Source organism: Diceros bicornis, chromosome 8 (genome assembly GCF_020826845.1).
Source record: "Diceros bicornis minor isolate mBicDic1 chromosome 8, mDicBic1.mat.cur, whole genome shotgun sequence".
NCBI lineage: Eukaryota > Metazoa > Chordata > Mammalia > Perissodactyla > Rhinocerotidae > Diceros > Diceros bicornis.
In genome coordinates this window covers 69,322,777-69,345,224 of record NC_080747.1, presented here as the reverse complement: position 1 = coordinate 69,345,224, position 22,448 = coordinate 69,322,777, and the positions used below count along the sequence as shown (strand labels likewise).

Sequence of the window (22,448 nt, the reverse complement as noted above, 5' to 3'; positions counted from 1 at the left end):
ATGGAGACGCTGACCCAGGTGGTCTGTAGAGACCAGCTTTAAATGACTCTGTATTCTTCATGGATTTTGAGTCGCAAATTTTATCTATCTTAAAGTGTTGTCATGTGTTCCACTATTAAGCCCTTAGCAACAAATGAGGAGATAAAGAATCTGGAAAATGAATGACTCATGATGCTAAAACATATTCTGAAAATAAACTGGGTTTTCCTTTTTTTTCTTTCATCACAGGTATAATTCTTCTCCACATCTGCCTCAGGAAGATAGTGCCTGCATCTCCTGTTGTTTCTACGCAGGTTCATGCCAGCCCAGAAGAGAGAGTCAGGTCAGTGTTAGGATTGTTTGGTCTGTTGAACAAGGAGCCAGAGCCTGAATCATGATCGTCTTTGCTGCATTGTTGCGTTGTAGCAAGACCGCTGAACTTTGACTCAAAAGACTGGTTTCAGTCCCCTTTTACCACTGATGGCTGGGTAACTCAGGCAGCCCACTTTTCCTGGATGGCTTTTAGTTTTCTGCACCAAAAAAAAGGGTCGATTAGCATAAATTATTTTCAGTTTCAATTCTGGCTTTAAAGAATCATTACTCTTATTGTGGGTACCTACATACAATAAAATCATGTATTTAAAGCGTCATTTTCTGTTTTTTTTGGAAAAAACTGGTTATAAGTACAGCCTTTGGAACTCTTTGATCTGCTGTATTGTAGTTACTTTGAGTGACGAGTCTGAATGATATAGTATGTTGTGAGGCACTTGAGAGTACTGTTGCTCCCTAGTTGCCTTAGTTTTAGTATTTTGCTTTGCTTTATTGTTGCTGAAAAGTTTATTTTTTACATGAGGTTATTAGTCCTTCAATAATGCTCTTCAGCTTTATTTATTTATTTTTTATTTATTTATTTTTTGCTGAGGAAAATTCACCCTGAGCTAACCTCCGCTGCCAGTCTTTCTCTTTTTTTTTTTTGTACGTGAGCTGCTGTCACAGCGTGGCCACTGACAGACAAGTGGTGTAGGTGTGTGCCCAGGAACCGAACCTGGGCCATGGAAGTGGAGTGCGCCGAGCTTAACCACGAGGCCACCAGGGCTGGCCCTGTTCTTTAGTTTTAGAGAGGATACCTTTTATTTATTTACATATTTTTTAATTAATTTAGTGTAGTTGTTTTTTTTTTTTTTTTTTGCTGAGGAAGATTGGCCCTGAGCTAAAATCTGTTGCCAATCTTATTCTTTTTTTGCTTGAGGAAGATTAGCCCTGAGCTAACATCTGTGCCAGTCTTCTTCTATTTTGTATGTGGGTCGCCGCCACAGCATGGCTGATGAGTGATGTAGGTCCGCGCCTGGGATCTGAACCCGCGAACCTTGGCCGCGAAAGCAGAATGCGCTGAACTTAACCACTATGCCACTGTGCTGGCCCCAAGAGGGTACCTTTTTGACCATGTTAGTTCTCTATTGATTGCAGGTGACTCAATTCAAATTAGCTTAAGCAGAAAGGGGAAGTTATCAGCCTTTTGAGTGTGTCCCAAGGGACACCAAGGGATCCAGGGACGGAAATGCAACTGGCTGTAAAGGAGAACCCAGGAGCTAAATGCAGTCAGGTTTCCCTCAGGCTCTCTGTGGAGTGCCTCTCCTGTGCATCTCTCCACTCTCTTTGGGGACTGGCTTTCTTCGCGATGCCATTCTTTGTCATGGGAAGCATGGTGCCACCACCTCCCCCACTTTATATCTTGTAATTCAGACTCCCAAAGAAAGTTTAAATCTTAAGTACCCAATCCCAAATTTCCCAGAACAGACTCTGATTCTTCCATCAAGTGCCCCTGGACAAGTTGTGGCTTAGGGCAGGGTTGTTTTAAAACTTTGCAATGGCTGTCTTGCCGTCTTTGTTTCAAAGCCTGTTCTCTGAAAAGGATCTGACTCATTCCTACTAAAATGCAGATGACTGATAATATAATATTACTCCTTCCCAGTGTATTTGTATTTTAATAAGGATCAAACAGCAAGGTAAAGCTGTATTTCTCAAACTGTAGAAGTGAAATCTTGTATTCCAGTATATAAAAATGATTAACATAGATGCAAGAGAAGCATTACAAATCAAAAGGCAGCATCTTAGGGTTCAGGGAGTGGAGGGACATGAGTAACCATGTTTGTGTGGTTAGAGGAAGAGGGCAGATAGGTAATTAAATATATATTTCTAAGGTAGCAGTGTTACAAAGATTGAACATAGCAAGTAAAAGAAAAGCTTTTCTACTTAATTTTTTGCAAAAAAGGTTTGAAGGCAGGAGAAAGGACCATTAGGTTTAGTCCCAGCTCATCTACTAACTATGATTTTGGATAAATTACTTATTCTCTGTGCACCTCAATTTACCAAATCCTGGTCACTTACAAACTGTGTGACCTTAACTTCTGGACATCAGTTTCTTCAGCTTAAAAATGGAATTGGTGATAGTGGTATCTCATAGGGTTCTTGTAAGAAATTAATATATGTTAAGTGTTCACAACAGCTTCTGGGACATCAGCAGTGGAGGCATAAATTTTTTAAATGAGTGGATTAGATTATATGATTGCAGGAGTCTCAGCTAACTAAAAAAAAAAGTCTGTGGTCTAAGATTTTCTGATATGGGCATTAGTCTTTTTTAAGAATAAAGACTTGGAAACTTTGCCATTTACTTGAGTCCTGCACTGAGGCTAATTTTGGTACTGCTGACAAAAGTTATTTTGAATTAAGTATGTGTAGTAGTTCTCTATTGCTACATGTATTAATTTGTTAGGGCTGCCATAACAAATTACCACAACCTGGTGGCTTAAACAACAGAAATTTATTGTCTCATAGTCTGGAGGCTGGATGTCTGAGATCAAGGTGTCAGCAGGACTGCTTCCTTCTGAAAGTTGGGAGGGAAGGATCTGTTCCAAGCCTCTTTCCTTGGCCTGTGATGGCCATCTTTTCTCTGTGTCTGTTCACCTCGTCATCCCTGTGTGTGTGTCTGTCTCTGTGTCTAAATTTCCCCTTTTTATAAGGATACCAGTCCTACTGGATTAGGGCCATCCTGATGACCTCAGTTTAATTTGACAACCTCTGTAAAGATCCTGTCTCCAAATAAGGTCACATTCTGAGGTATTGGGGATTAGGACTATTGCAATGTATAAATTTTGAGGGGAACACAATTCATTCCTTAGCACTACTTAACAAATCACCCCAAAACTTAGTAACTTAAGACAACAAATGGGGGCCGGCTCCGTGGCGTAGTGGTTAAGTGCGCGTGCTCCACTGCTGGTGGCCCGGGTTCGGATCCCCGGCGCTTACCGATGCACCACTTGTCAGGCCATGCTGTGGCGGCATCCTATATAAAGTGGAGGAAGATGGGCACGGATGTTAGCTCAGGGCCAGTCTTCCTCAGCAAAAAGAGGAGGATTGGCATGGATCTTAGCTCAGGGCTGATCTTTGTCACAAAAAAAAGAGACAACAAATGTTATCTCAGTTTTTATTCATCAAGAATCTGTGTGCAGGGCCGGCCCCATGGCTTAGCGGTTAAGTGCACGCGTTCCTCTGCTGGCGGCCTGGGTTCAGATCCCGGGCGTGCACCGACTCACTGCTTCTCCGGCCATGCTCAGGCCGCGTCCCACATACAGCAACTAGAAGGATGTGCACCTATGGCATACAACTATCTACTGGGGCTTTGGGGGAAAAAATAAATAAATAAATAAAATTAAAAAAAAAAAAAAAAGAATCTGAGTGCAACGTAGCTGGGTCCTCTGGCTCAGGATCTCTCACAAAGCTGCATTCAACATGTCCACCAGGGCCTCAGTCTCATCTGAAAGACCTCGGGGACAATCTGCCTCCAGTTCACTCACATGGTTAGCAGCATTTAGTTCCTCATTGTTGGGCCCAAGACCCCACTTTTTCATGTTGGCTCTTTGCCAGTAGCCTACCTTATTTTCTTGCCATGTGAGCCTTTTGTGTTTGTAATATAATCTTGGTAGTGGCATCCTGTCACGTTTTCCCTATTCTGTTCATTAGGAGTGAGTCACTAAGTCTGGCCCACATCAAGGAGAGAGGATTACACAAGGGTGTGTATACCAGGACATGAGGTCATTGGAAGCCGTCTTTGAAGCTCCCTACAATAGTACAGTCATGCGTCCCTTATTGATGGGGAGATGTTTAGAGAAATGGGTCGTTAGGTGATTTCTTTGTGGTGCAGACATCATAAAGCGTACTTACACAAACCTAGATGGTGTAGCCTACTACACACCTAGGCTGTATGGTATGGGACTACCATCATATGTGTAGTCCATCATTGACGGAAACATTATGCGGCACATGACTGTATATAAGAATGAAAGGAAGAAGAAATTATGTTAAGTGGAAAAATACATAAATTGTTTAATATTATTCAGAAAACTTTAGTCTTAAACTTTACACAGAAGTTTATCACTCTTGTGCCATATAGCTTTGTAATCAGAAAGCACCCTTACAGAAAAAGGAGAAATGTAACTTTTAGCTCCATTTCCTTTTTTTTTTAAAGTAAAACAGAGTTTATTTTGTTTACTTTCATTAAATCAGTTGTTTTTTGGTCCTTTGTAGAATTCAAGTCATACCTGACTTTTCAACTCAACTTTGCTGAATTGTTAACCTGTATTTCTCATAAAATATCTGAAGGCCTGAAGGCCTAACCTCATTTCCCTAAAAAAATTTAAGAGTAAGAGGTCTTAGGTTATTAAGACTACTTTAATTTTATCAGCTTTTCTATGGTCACTTTCTACAACTAAGTTATAAAGCGTTAGAAATTATCAGACATTTGTGAGGTTATTTAATACACCAACTTGGCTAAGGGAAATGCCCAAGTACAGTTACTTGTATAGAATGTAGTGACACAATCATACATACTGTATCTACCAGTTAGCAATTCTCAATATTTACACTGATGGAGAAATACTTGGAAAGCATTGTTATGGGTTCATTTCTGTAATCTGTGTGTTGGAAGGCAGTATAGTTGTGTTTCTGGAATCAAGATTTGATCTACTTGGCATTATCTGTATGAGTTAGTTATTCTTAGGTAGGGGTGTGTGTGTGTAGCACATGGAGTAACATTTCTTCAGTAAATTTAGTCTAAGTAAATCTCAAATTCATTGAGAAAATATTGTTTTAAACAACTTCATTAGAATAGATTGAGCATGTACTTCTAAAGCATCTGATTACATGACTGAATTTTATAAAGGATTGTTTAATTATAATTATTTGTGAATTACTGTAAATATAGATCATACATTTTAGTAGACAGTGAAGACTTCATTGTTAGAAATGGTGAGATTTATTTTTAACTCTCACTAGGTTTGGAAGTTTAACTCATTTTGTACTGTATAGAAGTTAAATGAGTATGAATTCAGTAGGATTTCTATGTGATGTCCTTTTTACTTGTTAGTAGTTTAACAAAAACCATACAGAATTTTAAAATTAAGATTTTCTTTTGATACACACAGAGTGGATTGGGAAATGCATTCTTATATTTGAACAAATGGTCATGTTTTTTTCTTAGAAAGAAAGCTCTGTTACATTGATTATGGCAAAGAGGAAGTTTTCAACTTAAGCTCTTTGGGTGCTGTTTTACCGGGATATTGAACTGAGAATTTTGTTTATAATTTGCCTTCTTTTTATTATAGAAACTTCTGGGAATAGATAAATTTTTGACTAGATTTTGGGCATTAGTATCTATGAGGAAAATAGTGTTGTATGTTTTATGATTTAGAAAAAATTACCCAGAAATGAAAGTCTGTGTAGAATGTATTCTTTCTGGAAGCATATAATTGAGAGAGTTTAAAAAATTCAAGGAAGAGAACTCATACAATATAAAAAGGGCAGATATACTTAGTGTGAAGCTTAAATTACAAAGTTTAAAAAGTTTTTATAATCAGAAAAATAAGTTGAAAAGTAAAATAGTATTACTAGAGTATTGGGGTTTTAAAATTTAATTCGATCTTTCTTTATTTCAAGAAATGATATTTAAAAATACAAATCATTTGGGGCCTGCCCTGTGGTGTAGTGGTTAAGTTGGTGTGCTCCGCTTTGGTGGCCCAGGGTTCACAGGTTCGGATCTTGGGCACAGACCGACGCACTGCTTGTCAAGCCATGCTGTGGTGGCATCCCATATAAAGTACAGGAGGATGGGCATGGATGTTAGCCCAGGGCCAATCTTCCTCAACAAAAAGAGGAGGATTGGCAATGGATGTTAGCTCAGGGCTAATCTTCCTCTCACACACACACACACACACACACACACACACACACACACATAGAAATCATTTTAATCACATTTTATCCCCATTGTGAAACATTTTTTTTCCTTTTTTTCCCTTAGACTTTTGGTTTATTGACTAGAGCTTGAGGTTTCTATGACTACATCATGAGTTGATTTTGACCCCGAGTGTGCCTCATTTGGCTCTTGTTTTGAGGATAAATTATGCATCAGTTTTTATTAACAATATGATAAAAAAATTGTGTAATGTATTAAAAGTAGATATAAGAGTGAAAAACTGCAGTGTAATATGTATTTTGGTTAAAGCCCCAAACTTAGTCATATTTTCTGGTTTAAATCATGGCATCTTGGCTTACAGCTATTTGCCCTAGCACAAATTTCTTAATTTCTCTTCCTATTTCCTCATCTGTAACATGGGTTTATTAATAGTATTTGTAGAAGTACCATAAGGGCTAAATGAGATCATGCTTGTAAAGTGCTTAATACTATACCTGGCACATAGTAACTAAAAGCTAAATTTATGTTAGCTGTCATTTGTTGTTACAAGCTTCACTCCTAAGTCATTTTTACTCGTGAATTTTTGAAGGTTAGAATATAAACAAAATGATGTCCTGCTAATGGTAATATATAACCCTTAGTGTTTAGCTGATTTATTACACATTTTATTGTGTGTGAGGAAGATCAGCCCTGAGCTAACACCTGTTGCCAATCCTCCTCTTTTTTGCTGGGGAAGATTGGCCCTGGGCTAACATCTGTGCCCATCTTCCTCCACTTTATATGTGGGACACCTGCCACAGTGTGGCTTGGTGAGCGGTGTGTAGGTCCACACCCAGGATCCGAACCTGCAAACCCTGGGCCGCCGAAGTGGAGCGCATGAACTTAACCACTATGCCACTGAGCTGGCCCGTGATTTATTACACATTTTATTAGCATATTGACTTTATTTTTGAAAAGTAGAATGGAGTTTGCATAAAAGGATATGAGTTTAGAGCCATCAGTTAAATTACTGACTTAGAAAGGAGGGAAAAAAACAGAAAGGAGGAAATACGTGTGCTGTTTTTGCTGTAGGTCTGAGGAGATATTTTGTGGTCACTAAATAAATATTTTTTTAAATTGGGAACATTAGAATCTCAACTTTTCATTTTTGTTTTCTTTTTGAACTTTAACCGCTAGCCGCTGTTTTCTGTTTTTGGTTTCTTTTGACCTGGGGGAAGGGCGTGGGAGAAGGGATGCTGTTCTCTTCGGGGTTGTAGAGGATGTGTCACATGGTCCTATGTTACCCGTGGTAGGAGTGCCTCCTGCGCCTTAGCTTTATGAGGACCTCCACTAAAAGGCACCTTTCAGTGTATTCATCTGGTTGTGAGATGACGGAGGCCACTTAGTAGCATCCTAAGAAAGCTAAACTTCTTTAGAAAAAAGATCTGTGCCTAAGTTGAGGGAGAGAGGGGATTTAGGAGCAAATCCCCTGCTCATGGACATTCTGCTTCTCATTTGGTCAGGCATCAGCTTGCCCTTTGCTTGAGCATATTTTTTTGTGCTTTATGTGAATGGAAACGAAGAAAACCACTGCCATCCTTAAAAGTTTGTCATTTAAAGGTGTTATAACAACATAAATGATATAGAAATGATATAAAATCCTGAAATATAAGCTCTCAAACAGTTTTATTATCTTTTTTGTGTGCAGTGGAGGAGGAACCTCAAAAAGCCTAGCCTAGCATCTTTTTTTTTGCTGAGGAAGATTCGCCCTGAGCTAACATCTGTTGCCAATCTTCCTCTTTTTGCTTGAGGAAGATTGTCCCTGAGCTAACATCTGTGCCAGTCTTCCTCTATTTTGTGTGTGGGATGCCACCACAGCATGGCTGCTGTCAAGTGGTTATAGGTGTGCTTCCGGGAACCAAACCCAGGCTGCCGAAGCATAGCTTGCTGCACCTGGTCACTAGGCCATGGGGCCAGCCCCTAGAATTGTATTTTGAAAGTAAAGATTCAGTATTTTTTGACTGAATGAAGGATTGTTGTGAATATGTCTATATGCTGAAATAGAATGTGAGTTCAAGAATTATTTTATTTCAAAACGTTTAGGGAAGGAAATACAAGTCCTTTTTAATTTTTGTTTGCTTTTTTAATTTTGTGTTTTCTTATGAAAACTAGGATATTTTGGTTATTTAGGATGTTTCCCCTCCAAATAGCTGAAATTACTTGTAATGATTTGCTTTCTCTCCCTTTCCACCTCCCTTTCTTTGCTTCCTTGTTTCCTTCCAGGCAACTTTTGACCTTTCAGTTTGATTCTTTATGTTTAGTCTTACTGCATGTTTTGTAGGAAGCAAATCGTGTATCGTGTTCATGACTCAAGAATTGTTTTTCTCCTTACAGTATCTGTAGCTCTTTCCTATCTGTAAAATTGCCTACTCCAAAAAATGTTTCAAAAGCCCCATAGGAATGAATTTTTGTAGTTACCTCTGAACCAATCATGGTTCAAAATTCAAAGTTTTTGAGATCAGAGTTAAAATTTGGTTTGTTTGTAAAAATCTTTTATAATTTTTAACAAATCTTAAAGATTTTTGCCTTCCTCCAACATCAGTAGATTATCCTGATGCTTTGCTGTATCTAAGTGGGCATTCAGGAATAAGGGCTTCCTTTTGTGGTCAGAGGTTTTTGAAAGAAAGCTTTTACAAAATTTTATCAAAAGGCAAGCTGTCTCTCATGAAAGAACCTCTCTTAGTTTATGGTTGCAGAGCCCCTGCTATAGAGATTATAGTTTTTTTTTTTATGTGGGCTTATGTTTATCTCCCTTGTTTTTTGGATCATACATTGTTATGTTTTTCTTTTCTTGTGCCTGTTAAAGAATAATCCTGTTCAAGAAATTCAGTTTTATAATGTCACAGATACATGCTGTCTGCTCCCTTCCTCTGAATAGTGGTTAATGATAATAGAAATATTATTTTTTTTTTTATTTTTTTTTTGAGTAAGTGATGCATTCACGTGCTTTATTTTTATTTATTTATTTATTTTTTGTGTGAGGAAGACCAGCCCTGAGCTAACATCTGATACCAATCCTCCTCTTTTTTGCTGAGGAAGACTGGCCCTGGGCTAACATCCGTGCCCATCTTCCTCCACTTTATATGGGACACCGCCACAGCATGGCTTAACAAGTGGTGCGTCGGTGTGCGCCCGGGATCCGAACCAGCAAACCTCCGGCCGCCGCAGCAGAGCACGCACACTTTCCACTTGTGCCACCTGGCTGGCCCCAGAAATATTATTAATAGCAATGAACATTTACTGTTTGCTAGTTTTCGCATTTATTACATCATTAATTCTTCATAACAACCCTGCGAGATTGATTCTATTACTTTACTAATTTTGTGGTGTTAGGAACAGGCCCGAGAAATAACTTGCCCAAGGTCACAGGATCAGGAAATGGCAGAGCCGGGATTCAAACCCAGGAGTCTGGCTCCAGGGCTCAGGCATTTACCTGCTCTGCTATCCTACCTCTCTTATACATGAAGAAAGACGTCAGTTATTTCTTTTCCCTAAAAGAATGTGAAGCATTCTTACTATATTTGAATTTATATTTGAAGATAATAGCCTGTGAATGTTCATTATATTAAACATGGGCTTCAAATATTTTATTCTATTGCTGAGAAAAGTAAGAAAATACAAACTAATAAAAAAATGTTTGGAGCAGAAGGATTTGTTCTGTCTTCTCAGGTGACCCTGTGTAAGATTAATATTCTAATTTGGGGAAGAATCTATTGATTTGTAAGTAATTGAATTCCAAGCTTGCTTTGTCCTAATCATATATTTGATGTATGCTAATTTAACTCATTTGTTTCCTTTGGAAGTTTGATAGCTACAAAGATGTCCATATTTGCCTTTTTTTTTTAGAAAATTATTTTGAGAACAATTATCCAGGGACCAAATACTATAGAACTCAAGTAAGGAAGTACAGCCAGGCTTCTGAGGAACTGAATGTTTTAGGTACTTATTCTCCTTTTCTTTTCCTGGAGTTGCTTGTACTCTTGTTTTTGTTTCTCCCTGCCAAGTGATTTTCTCTGCTTTCTTATCAGTGTACAATGGGTGTAAGTTCAGCTAGCCCTTGACCACCATGGCTAGTTATCTTGGTTATCATATTCTAAATTCTGACTTGCTAGGAAAGAGAATACATAGGCCATGAAAAAATTTAAACAGTGTTCTCTTTGACTTGCATTCCAGCAAAAAATGTGGTGGCGTTAGCCATCCTTTTTCCTTTTTCCTTAGATTCATTATACTCCTCCTTTCTGCATGATTTGCGTAAGAGCTGGGCCTCTGAGAGTGTTTGGGCCTTTTGAGAATAAAAAGGTATCTATCACAGAATTAACAGAAAGGAGAAGGACATCTATGAGAATGTATTTGCCTACACCCAAAAGTAAGGTGTATGCAAATAATTCGCAGATTTTATGAAAATATACTTTGCTCTTTTACCGTTTGTTTACCTTGTTCTAAAGTAGACTGGAGACTACATCGTTTAAGGAAAGATTTGTGTAGTACAGCCACAAATTTTCACCTTCGGTAACATGGGGAAATTATATGGTTTTATGTTTAAAGTATTGGTGATGTAAAATACCTTTGTTTATAGAGGAAAAAGAAAGAGTCATAATTTTGTATATTCTCGTTACTCACAGCCTGGTTAGGGTGGTAACCCATTCCAAGATTTAGCAGTTAGCACTTTGTAGACCAATGGGAAGTTTCTTATTTCTACTCTATCAAAAATAGTAGAAATCTAAAAATAAGTGGAGACTGCACAGTGGTTTTATCTCCCTCCTTTTAAACAAAACTTTGCATTTTGAAAATTTCAAACATACGGAAAGGTTTAATGAACAATACAGTGCAGAACCAAATACCTTCAACTTTGATTCAACAATTACTAGCATTTTGCTACATACATTCTCATTGGGTTTGCGTACATTCCAGGGAGGAGATGTGGCAGTCTAGTCCATATCCAGATTCTCCAGTTGTCCCCAAGTTTTCTTTTATAGCTTTTTTCTAATAACTATCTAGTTAAGGTCCACTTGTTACATTTGCTTATGTCTCTTTATTCTTTTAAAATCTAGATTAGTTTCCCTTATCTTTTTTCTCTCTCTGTTTCTTTCTCCCTTTTTTTTTTTTTAATGATACTGACTATTTGAAGAGAGTCCAGAACAATTTTCTTGTAAAAATCCACATACTGCATTTGCTTCTTCCTGGTGTCTGCCCAGTGAAGTTGGAAAATATTCCTGTCACAGGAGCAAGAAGCCACATGAGATACGTAAGAGAAATTTCCAGGGGAATTGAATAGTGGCTGGAAGTGATTATTACTGGGTTGAGGTTAACAAATGAGAATAATTAAGAAAGGTTTCTTTCACGTTAATGGAGCAGAAGTTGGGAAAAGAAAGAGGTTAAAGAGAATGTGTATGACACTGAGGGATGGTATCAGGTGAGTTACTTGTTAAAGAGGAGGAGAGGGTTGGGGAGTGACAGTGCCCAGCACCTAGAGGCTTTAGATGTTCATTCTGCGTGGGCTGAGAGGTTGAACGAGTGAAGAAGTCTTTACATTTTCTGCACTGACTATCGGGAAGCACAGCGGGCCCAGGTCAGCTTAGCTGCTATTGGAAAAGCAAAGGAGGTTGTGTGATTAGACTTTTTGTATGTTATGAGGTTTTCTGTGGAAGTACTGGTGTCATATTAATGTACTGTACTGCTTCTTGCAAATTTTCAGGGGAAAATTTGGAGCCATGATTTTATACTTGGGCTGTAACTGTATGCATTAGAATGATTGTGTAGATGCTACAGTGGGAAGAGTTTCAGAATCAGAATATCTTAGGTTGAAATCCTGTTTTACCACATGCTAGCTAAGCAGCTTTGTTTGACTGCCTCAGCCTCTGACTGTTTCCTCCTTTGTGATGATGCAGCAGCGTGGTGTGAGGGAAAGAACAGAGTCGTTGGACTTAGGGAGACCTGTTTCCAAAGCAGCCTGGTTCTTCTGGTTACTAGCATGTGACCTTGAGCTACTTAACTTCTCTTATTCTCATTGTTCTCTTCTGTAGAAATGAGATTGATAATATCAGTATCGCATGATTATTGTTAGAATTAAAGAGAGAATTCATGTAAAATGCTGAATGTGGAGCCTGGCATATGGTAGGTGCTTGACATACGTGGGTTTTCTTCCCACAGGATTATCGTGAGGATATAGTTAAATGTTCAAACAGATGTGAAATCCCTTTGTAAAGAATAAAGTCCTATGCAGGAAACTTAGTCAATGCCTAGGAAAGAAAATATGGATATAGAGTCACATAGTTATTTCCATTTATTTGACATTAAAGTAATCTCCGCAATGATGGTATTTACAGCCTGAATGCCTTTGCTTTTGATGTAGCTTGCAGAAATTTGTTTTATTTTTAAAATTTTTTATAAAAGAACAAAAATAAGCTGATTAAAGTTTTTGCAGTTTGACAGTAGGAAAAATAATTTCTTTTTTTTTTTTTTTAAGATTTTATTTATTTTATTTTTTTCCCCCCAAAGCCCCAGTAGATAGTTGTATGTCATAGCTGCACATCCTTCTAGTTGCTGTATGTGGGACTCAGCCTCAGGATGGACGGAGAAGTGGTGCCTCGATGCGCACCCGGGATCCGAACCCGGGCCACCAGCATCGCAGCGCGCGCACTTAACCACCAAGCCACAGGGCCGGCCCGGAAAGATAATTTCTGACTCATAAAGTTAAGGACTACTAATCTGTTATCCAATTGGAATTTTTATTTTTGATAGCTTAGGACATGGTATATGGAACCAACAGCTAAGCGTATCTATTAGTAGCATTAAGATTGGTAAGGACTTCATTAAGAATCTGATTATCTTTTCACCAAAAGATTAAGGTGATTTCTCCTTCCTCCATTGTTTACAAAACCTAAAGAGGCAGACAGACTGCCTTTGTAAGCTCAAAGATCTCTGAGCACATTTCCCAGTGGACTGTCACACACTTCCACGTTTAGCTAACATTTAGTTCTTTAAGCAGTATATATGGAGGTTAAATTAAACAACTTTGTTGTGTATAAAATTTCTTGCTGTTCTATTGGCCATGTGTTTACATGCTTAGACCTATAGAAATTCAAGTAAAAGAGCCCATCTGTAAATTGTATTGATCTTTGCTTCTGTTTCTCTCTCTTCTCCCTCCCCTCTTTCTCTCCACGCACACACAGACACACACATACACACAGAGTTAAGATTTTTATAATTTTATTTATTTATTTATTTTTCCCCCAAAGTCCCAGTATATAGTTGTATGTCATAGCTGCACATCCTTCTAGTTGCTGTATGTGGGACTCGGCCTCAGCATGGCCGGACAAGTGGTGCACCGGTGCGCGCCCGGGATCCGAACCCGGGCCGCCAGCAGCAGAGCGCGTGCACTTAACCGCTAAGCCATGGGGCCGGCCCTAAGATTTTTAAATTAAAGTTTGAAGGACAAATGTTGTTATAAAAAGATTAAATGAGTGTAGTGATTAAAACAAAACTTTTTTTTTTTTTTGTGAGGGAGATCAGCCCCGAGCTAACATCCGTGCTAATCCTCCTCTTTTTTTTGCTGAGGAAGACCGGCTCTGAGCTAACATCTATTGCCAATCCTCCTCCTTTTTTTTCCCCCAAAGCCCCCCAGTAGATAGTTGTATGTCATAGCTGCACATCCTTCTAGTTGCTGTATGTGGGACGCGGCCTCAGCATGGCCGGAGAAGCAGTGCGTCAGTGCGCGCCCGGGATCCGAACCTGGGCCGCCAGTAGTGGAGCGCGCGCTCTTAACTGCTAAGCCACCGGGCCGGCCCAAAACAAAACTTTTTGTGGGGAGAGGAGGTCGTGCTGAGACTTATTTAATCTTTATTACTTCTGGTAGTTTGTTTCCTTCCTTCTTGATTTTGTTTTTACTGCCTAAAAGACCACGTTCGTAGAAATGTTGCAGTTCTAGGAAAGGAGGATGAGAATTTCTGTAAACTGGAAGAGAGCTATGAGAAGTAAGCTTTTTGTCCTGAGGAACTAAATCATTTAGTGAACTCTTTAATGTATGTTTGCCATCTGTTGTATTTTATGTTCTTAGTATGAAATATCAAGAAATGTTTATAAAGTAAAATTTTATTTTTATTTTGCAGCTTGAAGTTCAGTTTGGAAGTTACTTGAACATATTACTGATATCTAAAATGTACAGGTATAGGTTCACAACTGGGATCCTAGAATTCAGATATAAATATGTATTTTATAACTTTTGTATACAATATACATATATGGATGTTATATATGTAGGTAGTTTTATATAACATATAGTTATATATTGATGCCTTGAACTCAGAATTAAAAAAGAATCTACAAAGTGAAAGCAATAGAAACATGATTCCATGTTTGCTTATAACTATTTTCATACTCATAGAATATACTTCGATTATGAAGAATATTGCTCTTAAGTAACTTCTGATAAAATGTCAGATATTCATAAAGACATAAAGGACTTTTCCCTGATTATGTTCAGTTTGCTCTGCCCTTAGGAAGAATTGAGAGAGGGCTAGTGAACTCGCAGAATGTTGATACTACGAGACAAATCTCTTACTGTGAAATCCTAGAGAATAGATGTTCTTTTTGCTTCCTTTCCCTTTTCTGTGTTTTCCTCCCCTACTTCTCAGTACTCCGCTCTCCCTTCCCCTTTTGTTCCCTACCTTCTCCTCCATTCTGTGCTTTAATGACTACCTCTTGTTCCAGAGGGCCTCTCCCGTGTTGTTGTGTAAGAGGCACTGAATATATTGCTTAATAGCAGCTGCTTTAAGACTGGGTGCAAGAGGCCCCCGCAGTTGTCTCATGACTAAATTTACTGTTAGGTTGTCTAGCTTTTGAGTCTCTGGGCAATAATTTTTGCTTATTTGCTTCTCAAGATCCAAAGTAACATATTTTATCAATGTTGGGATTTTTAAGTTGATCCAATAAGTTCTTTCCTACCCATATTCAGGACCAATGGAGAAATCCAGAGCGTGACATGCTCAGGTTTCATTTGGGGAAGGGCACTGTATAGCAGTGTGTAGAGTGGTTTAGAGCCAAGACTAGAGGGAGGGTGATCATTAGTAGATTGTAGCAGTAAATCAGATGAGATGCCAAATGATAGGTCCTGAACCAATTTGGTATCATTGGAGAAAAAAGGACAAATATAAAAGATATTTCCTTAGGGTATACTCCCTTTGGGTTTGGGAGTTGAAGGAAAGGAAGGAAATGAATTGAAACTATTGGGTAATCAAGGTTAACCTCCAAGTTTCTAGCTGGATAACTGGTTGACACTGGTCCTGTTCAGCTGTGTAGAAATTATAGAAGAAAAAATAGACTTTAGAGAGAAAAATGTTAGATTTTGAACATAATGATGTTTTTTTGGAAATAATTTTCAGCTTGCAGAAGACTTGCAAGAATAATGTAAAGAACATCCGCGTACCCTCTATCCAGGTTCACCTATTGTTAACTTTTTGTCTCAAATGCTTTGTTATTCGCTTTGTGAATGCACGTTCCTGTGTATGTGTTTATAAACACACATATATGCATATATGTATTCTTTTCATTTAACCATTTGAGAGTGACATATATTATCATAGCCCTTTAGTCCTAAATACCTTAGTATGGATTTTCCAAGTATAAGGATAATTTCTTACGTAATAGTCTAAAAACTTAAGTAAATTTAACATTGTTATATTACTTTAATCTACTAGTCATTTTCTAGTTTTGTCAATTGATGAAACAAATATCCCTTATAGCAAATTTCTTCTCCTCCAGTACCGAATTTAGTCTGTGATCCTATATTGCATTTAGATGTCATGTCTTTAGTATCTTTTAATCTGAAATTGTTCTTCAACCTTTCTTTGTCGTTTATTACATTGGCATTTTTGTGTGTGTGTGTGAGGAAGATCAGCCCTGAGCTAACATCCATGCTCATCCTCCTCTTTTTGCTGAGGAAGACCAGCTCTGAGCTAACATCTATTGCCAATCCTCCTCCTTTTTTTTTCCCCAAAGCCCCAGTAGATAGTTGTATGTCATAGTTGCACATCCTTCTAGTTGTTGTATGTGGGACGCGGCCTCAGCATGGCCGGAGCAGTGGTGTGTAGGTGCGCGCCCGGGATCGGAACCCGGCCGCCAGTAGGGGAGCGTGCGCACTTAACCGCTAAGCCACGGGGCCGGCCCTACATTGGCATTTTTAAAGTATACAGTCATCCTCCCTTTCCCTTTTTTTTTTTTTTAACAGTGTATTCCTTATCTTTGGTTTATCTGATGTTTCCTCATGGTAAGATTCAGGTTATGCATTCCTGGATGGAATATTACATAAGGGATGTTGTCTTTCATAGCACATCTTATCTGGAGGTACAGTGTCCATCTGCTCCTCATTTGTGATATAAATTTTGACCACCTGTTTCATTGTCTGATTTCTCCACTATATAGTTACTATACTGCCTTACAACTAATAAGCAGTCTGTGAGGAGATGCTTTAGGACAATTAAAATATCCTGCTCCTCATCAAAATTTCATCCCCTATATGTAGGATCCATTGATGATAACTTACTTGAACCAGTCTTTACTATTATGGTTGGAAAATGATGATTTTTTTTCCAATTCCAGCACTGCCTCTGCTTTTACCAGTCATTACTCAGCATTCTACTGTAAGAAGAGCCTTTATTTATTTATCTATACATAATGTTTTATTTATTATTGAACTTATGGATTCCTGTTTTTTCCCCAATGATTAACCATTCATTACTGTCCTTAAATAGTCTGGTCCTCAAATTGTCCCAGATCTCACCAGTGGGGCCCTCTTTCTTCATACTGTACCCAAGGCTCCTGTACCCTTTTACATGCCCCCAACGTTTTTTTTGAGCACTTCACTATTTTCAATTATTTATAATAAGACTCCTCTTGAGTACCTTCTCTGCGCAGCCCTAGAGTCAGTCATTTCTCCTGGGAGCCTTGGTCCCTTTTAGTGGGGAACGAGGAGTGGTTGGGAACCAAGACTTGGTCACTCAGTGTGTGCTGGGTATCTTTGCTTCCAGGCCCTATCAGGGGACAAAGCTAGGAAGTATATGTATCTTTATATGTACACACATATGTATGTTTATACACATTTGCATGTGTATGCTCATGTAACATGGATATATGTTTGAACACATAGATATTCTAGAAATATGAGTTCATGCTGATTTCTCCAATTCTCCTTTTTCTATAGTGAGAACACAGGCTCCTAACCATACCAGAATTTTTACTCATTTGGTCTAAATGAGTATCATCTAAAATAGTTTCAGAATTCCTTTACCTATACCACCACAAAAACAAAAACAGTACCCCACCGTTGTAGATAACTAACTTATCATTGGTTTTTTGTTTATCCTTCTGATTTTTCTTTTTGTGACCATAAGCAAATATATGTATGTTTTTTTATTTCCCTTTTTTCTGACACGAAGGGTAGCATGCTGTCTGTATAAGTACTTTGGCACTTAGCTGTTTTCACTGAAAAATATACCCCAGAAATGATTCCATATCAATTCATAGAGATCGTCATCATTCCTCTGTGTGTATAGATGCCAGTTTATCCATCCTGTCTTCTAGGTTTGGCTATCCAGGTAGTTTCTAGTATTTTGCGGTTTTAAAGAGTTGCAGTGAATAACCTTGTATTTACGTCTTTTTATACTGTTGGAGATGTGGCTTCAGGATAAATACAGGAGTGGGATTATGGGGTCAGAGGGTGAATGGATATGTAGTTTTCCTAGATGTTACCAAATTCCCTTCTGTAGGGGTTGTGTTGTTTTGCATTCCCACCAGCAACGTAGGAGAGTGCCTGTTTTTCTACAGCCTTACCAAGAGTGTATTGTCAAGCTTTTGAATTTTTGCGAATCTGAAGGGGAAAGAAATAGTATCCCAGTGTAGTTTTTTGTGTGTGTGAGGAAGATCGGCTCTGAGCTAACATCTGCCAATTCTCCTCTCTTTTGCTGAGGAAGACTGGCCCTGAGCTAACGTCTGTGCCCGTCTTCCTGTACTTTATATGGGACACCACCACAGCATGGCTTGACAAGCGGTATGTCGGTGCACACCTAGGATCCGAACCGGCGAATCCCGGGCCACCGCAGCGGAGCATGCACACTTAAGTGCTTGCGCCACTGGGCTGGCCCCCCAGTGTAGTTTTAATGTGCATTTTTTTATGAGTTAAGTTTATATATTTCAGGTCTATAAGAGCCATATGAATAGGTGGGGGTATCTGTACATGTCTTTTTCCATTTCTCTCTAGGGTTTTTGCTCTTTTTTCCTTTGGTTGTTAAGGTCTTTGTATATTAGGAATATTAGCTCTTTATCTGTAATACATATTTGCAAATATTTTCTCCCACTGTTCTCATTTGTCTTTCAACTTTGCTTGTGGTGTTTTTTTTGCCATTCACAGATTTTCAAGAAGTTTTTTGTGTATTCAGGTTTATTAATGATGTCTATTATTGCCTGGGCATTTTGAGTTATAGTTAGAAAACATAATGAATTTGAAATGCATTTTCTGTATTTGATGGTGAAGGAATGAAGTAGTTATCTGTACCAGAGAAACAGGGATAATTCCCTGTGCTGTATTTATCACTGACTCACAATTTTACATATTAAAGTCTGAACCATAATAATCTGCTATTTCGTACATAGAATATGCCAATTTATTTATTTTAGTTTTAGTTTCTTACTACGGAAAATTTCAAACATCGGTAAAATTAACACATATATGCCTATCATCTAGCTTCAGTAATCAGCAGTTCTTTTAAAGCTTCTATGCCAGATGACCTAGATTTATAGATATTCAGTTATCGTGAATAATCTTTGTAAAGAGGAAAGTTTGGCCTAGCCTGGTAGCTTTGGCCAACTGGCCTTCCAGGCTCTCTGGCATCGTTTCAATGATCTTGGCACCAGACCTGACCTCTTTCAGGCCTCTGTAACTCTCCTATCTCCACAAATCTGAAGTGTATAGAAAGAAGGTGAGAAAGATAATAGGTCAGAGACTTAGGTTGCCATGGATCAGTGAAATGAGTCAAAAGAAGTCTGATTGATTGATGCATTAAAAGTTCTCTCTCTTATTTCAGGTCAGAGCAAACACTATTTACTGTATACATATGTATTTGTAGGTAGACATTTTAATCTGTTTTCTGTGGTTAAATGTTATTAGATTAGAACCAGCAAACAACTTTTATCAGTGAGTCTGGGAAGACACCTTACAGACATTTGCCAGCCAGAATCTAAACATAACGCCAAAAACACTCAAAAATTCTAATTTGCTTAATGGAATTTTCTTTGTACCACAATTATTTTAAACTGAAATTATATTGCTTTCATTTGATAGCCTCTATGGAAATTGTTTTATTAATTCAGTATATCATTTTCAATTTATCAAGAGTCCATGATTAGTTTGAAAGAATGACTAAAGATCACGACATTGCTGGGATTTCTTTGTTGCATTTTATTTTATTTGGAACAACATTCTTGATACATCAAAACCCAGGTGAAAGACAACATTAGAGTTTTAGAATAGCTTTTCCTCCTCCTTAAGTAGAAGCTGACCAGTCACTTGCTGGTAACCACGTGCTGAGAATATTAGTATTCTCTAGAAAATACTTCAACAGAGGCAGGAAGGAAAGCAATGAATTCTTCATCTAATGATTATAAATTATTTGCATAAGGGAAGTCCACATTTGGTTTCTTTTTTTCACTGAGAATGGCAGTGGTAGTGATCATGCCAAGACAGAATGCTTGCTGGCAAGGAGTGGATGAAGAGGTCAGGTGTAATCATGGGGAATGTTGCTGCACAGGCCTGTATTCACTGTTTTTCCTGGGCCCGTCTCTTGTGAACTTGCCTCGATGGACTAAATGTTACCTTTTGCTTATATTTTGCATTTCTTGACTTGTCATTTTTTGTGTCTTTCTGCTTTGCTTTAATTCATGATGTTGTTCATCTGTCTTCTAAAATTAGAGCTTGTCCACGAAAAAGATGGTTTTCTTATAGCTGTGTGGCCTGATGATAAAACATGATCTTTTTATGATTAATATCTTACTTGTAAATATATGACAGGGTTCTACTTTTGTGGATTAGGAACATCAAATGTAATTTCAGGATTAAGTTTATTATGAAACAGAGGTTCTTTATTAGTTTTTGGAAACAGTAGCATTCCTGATTAGAAAATAGCACGGTAAGTGATTGGTTTTGTGCTACTTGCCAAAAGCATGAGACACATTGTGATGTTTGTGTGTGTGTAATTATGACCTTTTCTCCCAGTTCCTGTTAATTGAGCTTTGCACACTTAAAATTTCTACTACCTGGAAGTTCTGTCGTTTTGATTATTAAAAATTTGCACATATTTTTTTCTTCTGAGTCCCATTTTTAAACTAGTTTAAAGAGAGGGTTCTAGATGTAGAAATAGAAACAAAATAAAAATAGGCAAGTAAAGACTTCAAGCCTGCAATGAACTTGGCTTTTATTTCCATGCAATGTTTTTGAGTTTAGCTTGTCTTGAATGCCAAAGTCTTGCTATGAAAACAAAAATCCTTCATTTGGGATAATTTATAGGCCCCTTTTTTAGTATGGCCAGTGGAATTGGATGCTTTATTTTTTAAAAAATTATTTTATTGCGGTCATATTGGCTTATAACATTGTGTAATTTCAGGTGTACATTATTATATATCAGTTTCTGTATAGACTGCATTGTGCTCACCACCAACAGCCTAGTTTTTATTGGTCACTAAACATATGTGCCCCTTTACCCCTCTCGACCTCCTGTCACTCCCTTCCCCTCTGGTAACTACCAATCTGTTCTCCTTATCCATGTGTTTGTTTATCTTCCACATATGAGTGAAATCATATGTTGTCTGTCTTTCTCTGTCTGGCTTATTTCGCTTAACATAATACCCTCAAGGTCTATCCACGTTGTGGCAAATGGCATAATTTTGTCTTTTATGGCTGAGTAGTATTCCATTGTGTGTATGTATATAGCACATCTTCTCTATCCGTTCGTCTGGTGATGGGCACTTGGGTTGCTTCCACGTCTTGGCTATTGTGAATAATCCTGTGATGAACATCGGGATGGGTAAATCTCTTTGAATTGTTGATTTCAAGTTCTTTGGATAAATACCCAGTAATGGGATAGCTGGATCATATGGTATTTCTATTTTTAATTTTTTGAGAGATCTCCATACAGTTTTTCATAGTGGCTGCACCAGTTTGCATTTCTACCAGCTTGTATGAGGGTTCCCTTTTCTCCACATCGTCTCCAACATTCGTTATTTCTTATTTTGTTAATTATAGACATTCTGACGGGTGTGAGGTGATATCTCATTGTAGTTTTGATTTACATTTCTCTAATAATTGGTGATGTTGAATATCTTTTCATGTGCCTGTTGTCCATCTGTATATCTTCTTTGGAAAAATGTCTGTTCGTCTCCTCTGCCCGTTTTTTGATTGAGTTGTTTGTTTTTTTGTTGTTGAGTTCTTTATATATTTTGGAAATTAACTGCTTGTCGGATAAATGATTTGCAAATGTTTTTTCCTAGTTGGTGGGTTTTCTTTTTGTTTTGTTCATGGTTTCCTTTTCCTTTTTAGGTAGACTAAACAGCTTCTGGATGCTTGATTTTAATGTTGGATACATACCTTGAAGGTAGTACTATATCAGTTTGTGTCGGTCTGAAAATTTTGTTGTAATAGGCTTTAGATCTAATTAAATTCTGTGTTTTGGGAATAATATTGAATCTTAAATGCTTTATTTTAAAAAAATTGTGTGAAATATATGTAACCCGAAATTTACCATTTTAACCATTTTTAAGTGTGCAGTTCACTGGCATTATGGACATTCCAAATGTTGTGTAACCATCACCACTATCTATTTCCAGAACTTTTTCATCAACCCAAACAGAAACTCTGTACCCATTAGGCATTAATTCACCATTCTCCTTTCTCCTGGCCCCTGGTAACCTCTATTCTACTTTCTATCTCTATGCATGTCCATGTTCTAGATATTTCGTATAAGTGTGATCATACAATATTTGTCCTTTTGTGTCTAACTTATTTCACTTAGTATGTTTTCAAGGTTCAATCCATGTTGTAGCATGTATCAGAACTTTATTCCTTTTTATGGCTGAATAACATTCCATTGTGTGTATATACCACATTTTGTTTATCCATTAATCTACTGATGGACAT

At 37.9% G+C, this 22,448-nt stretch overlaps 1 protein-coding gene across 10 annotated transcripts in view; it reads left to right on the top strand.

Annotated features, from left to right (window-relative positions):
* Window positions 1-22,448, top strand: part of WDFY3 (WD repeat and FYVE domain containing 3) — a 258,056-nt gene that overhangs the window by 29,087 nt on the left and 206,521 nt on the right. For 7 of the 10 annotated variants that reach the window (XM_058547433.1, XM_058547434.1, XM_058547436.1 and 4 more), the window contains exons 2-3: window positions 229-322; window positions 21,852-21,906. The gene's annotated coding sequence lies outside the window, so the exon portion shown is untranslated. Of the gene's footprint in view, window positions 1-212; window positions 323-21,851; window positions 21,907-22,448 lie in introns of those variants that run through there. The other 3 variants (XM_058547432.1, XM_058547441.1, XM_058547430.1) reach the window with 2 other exon arrangements.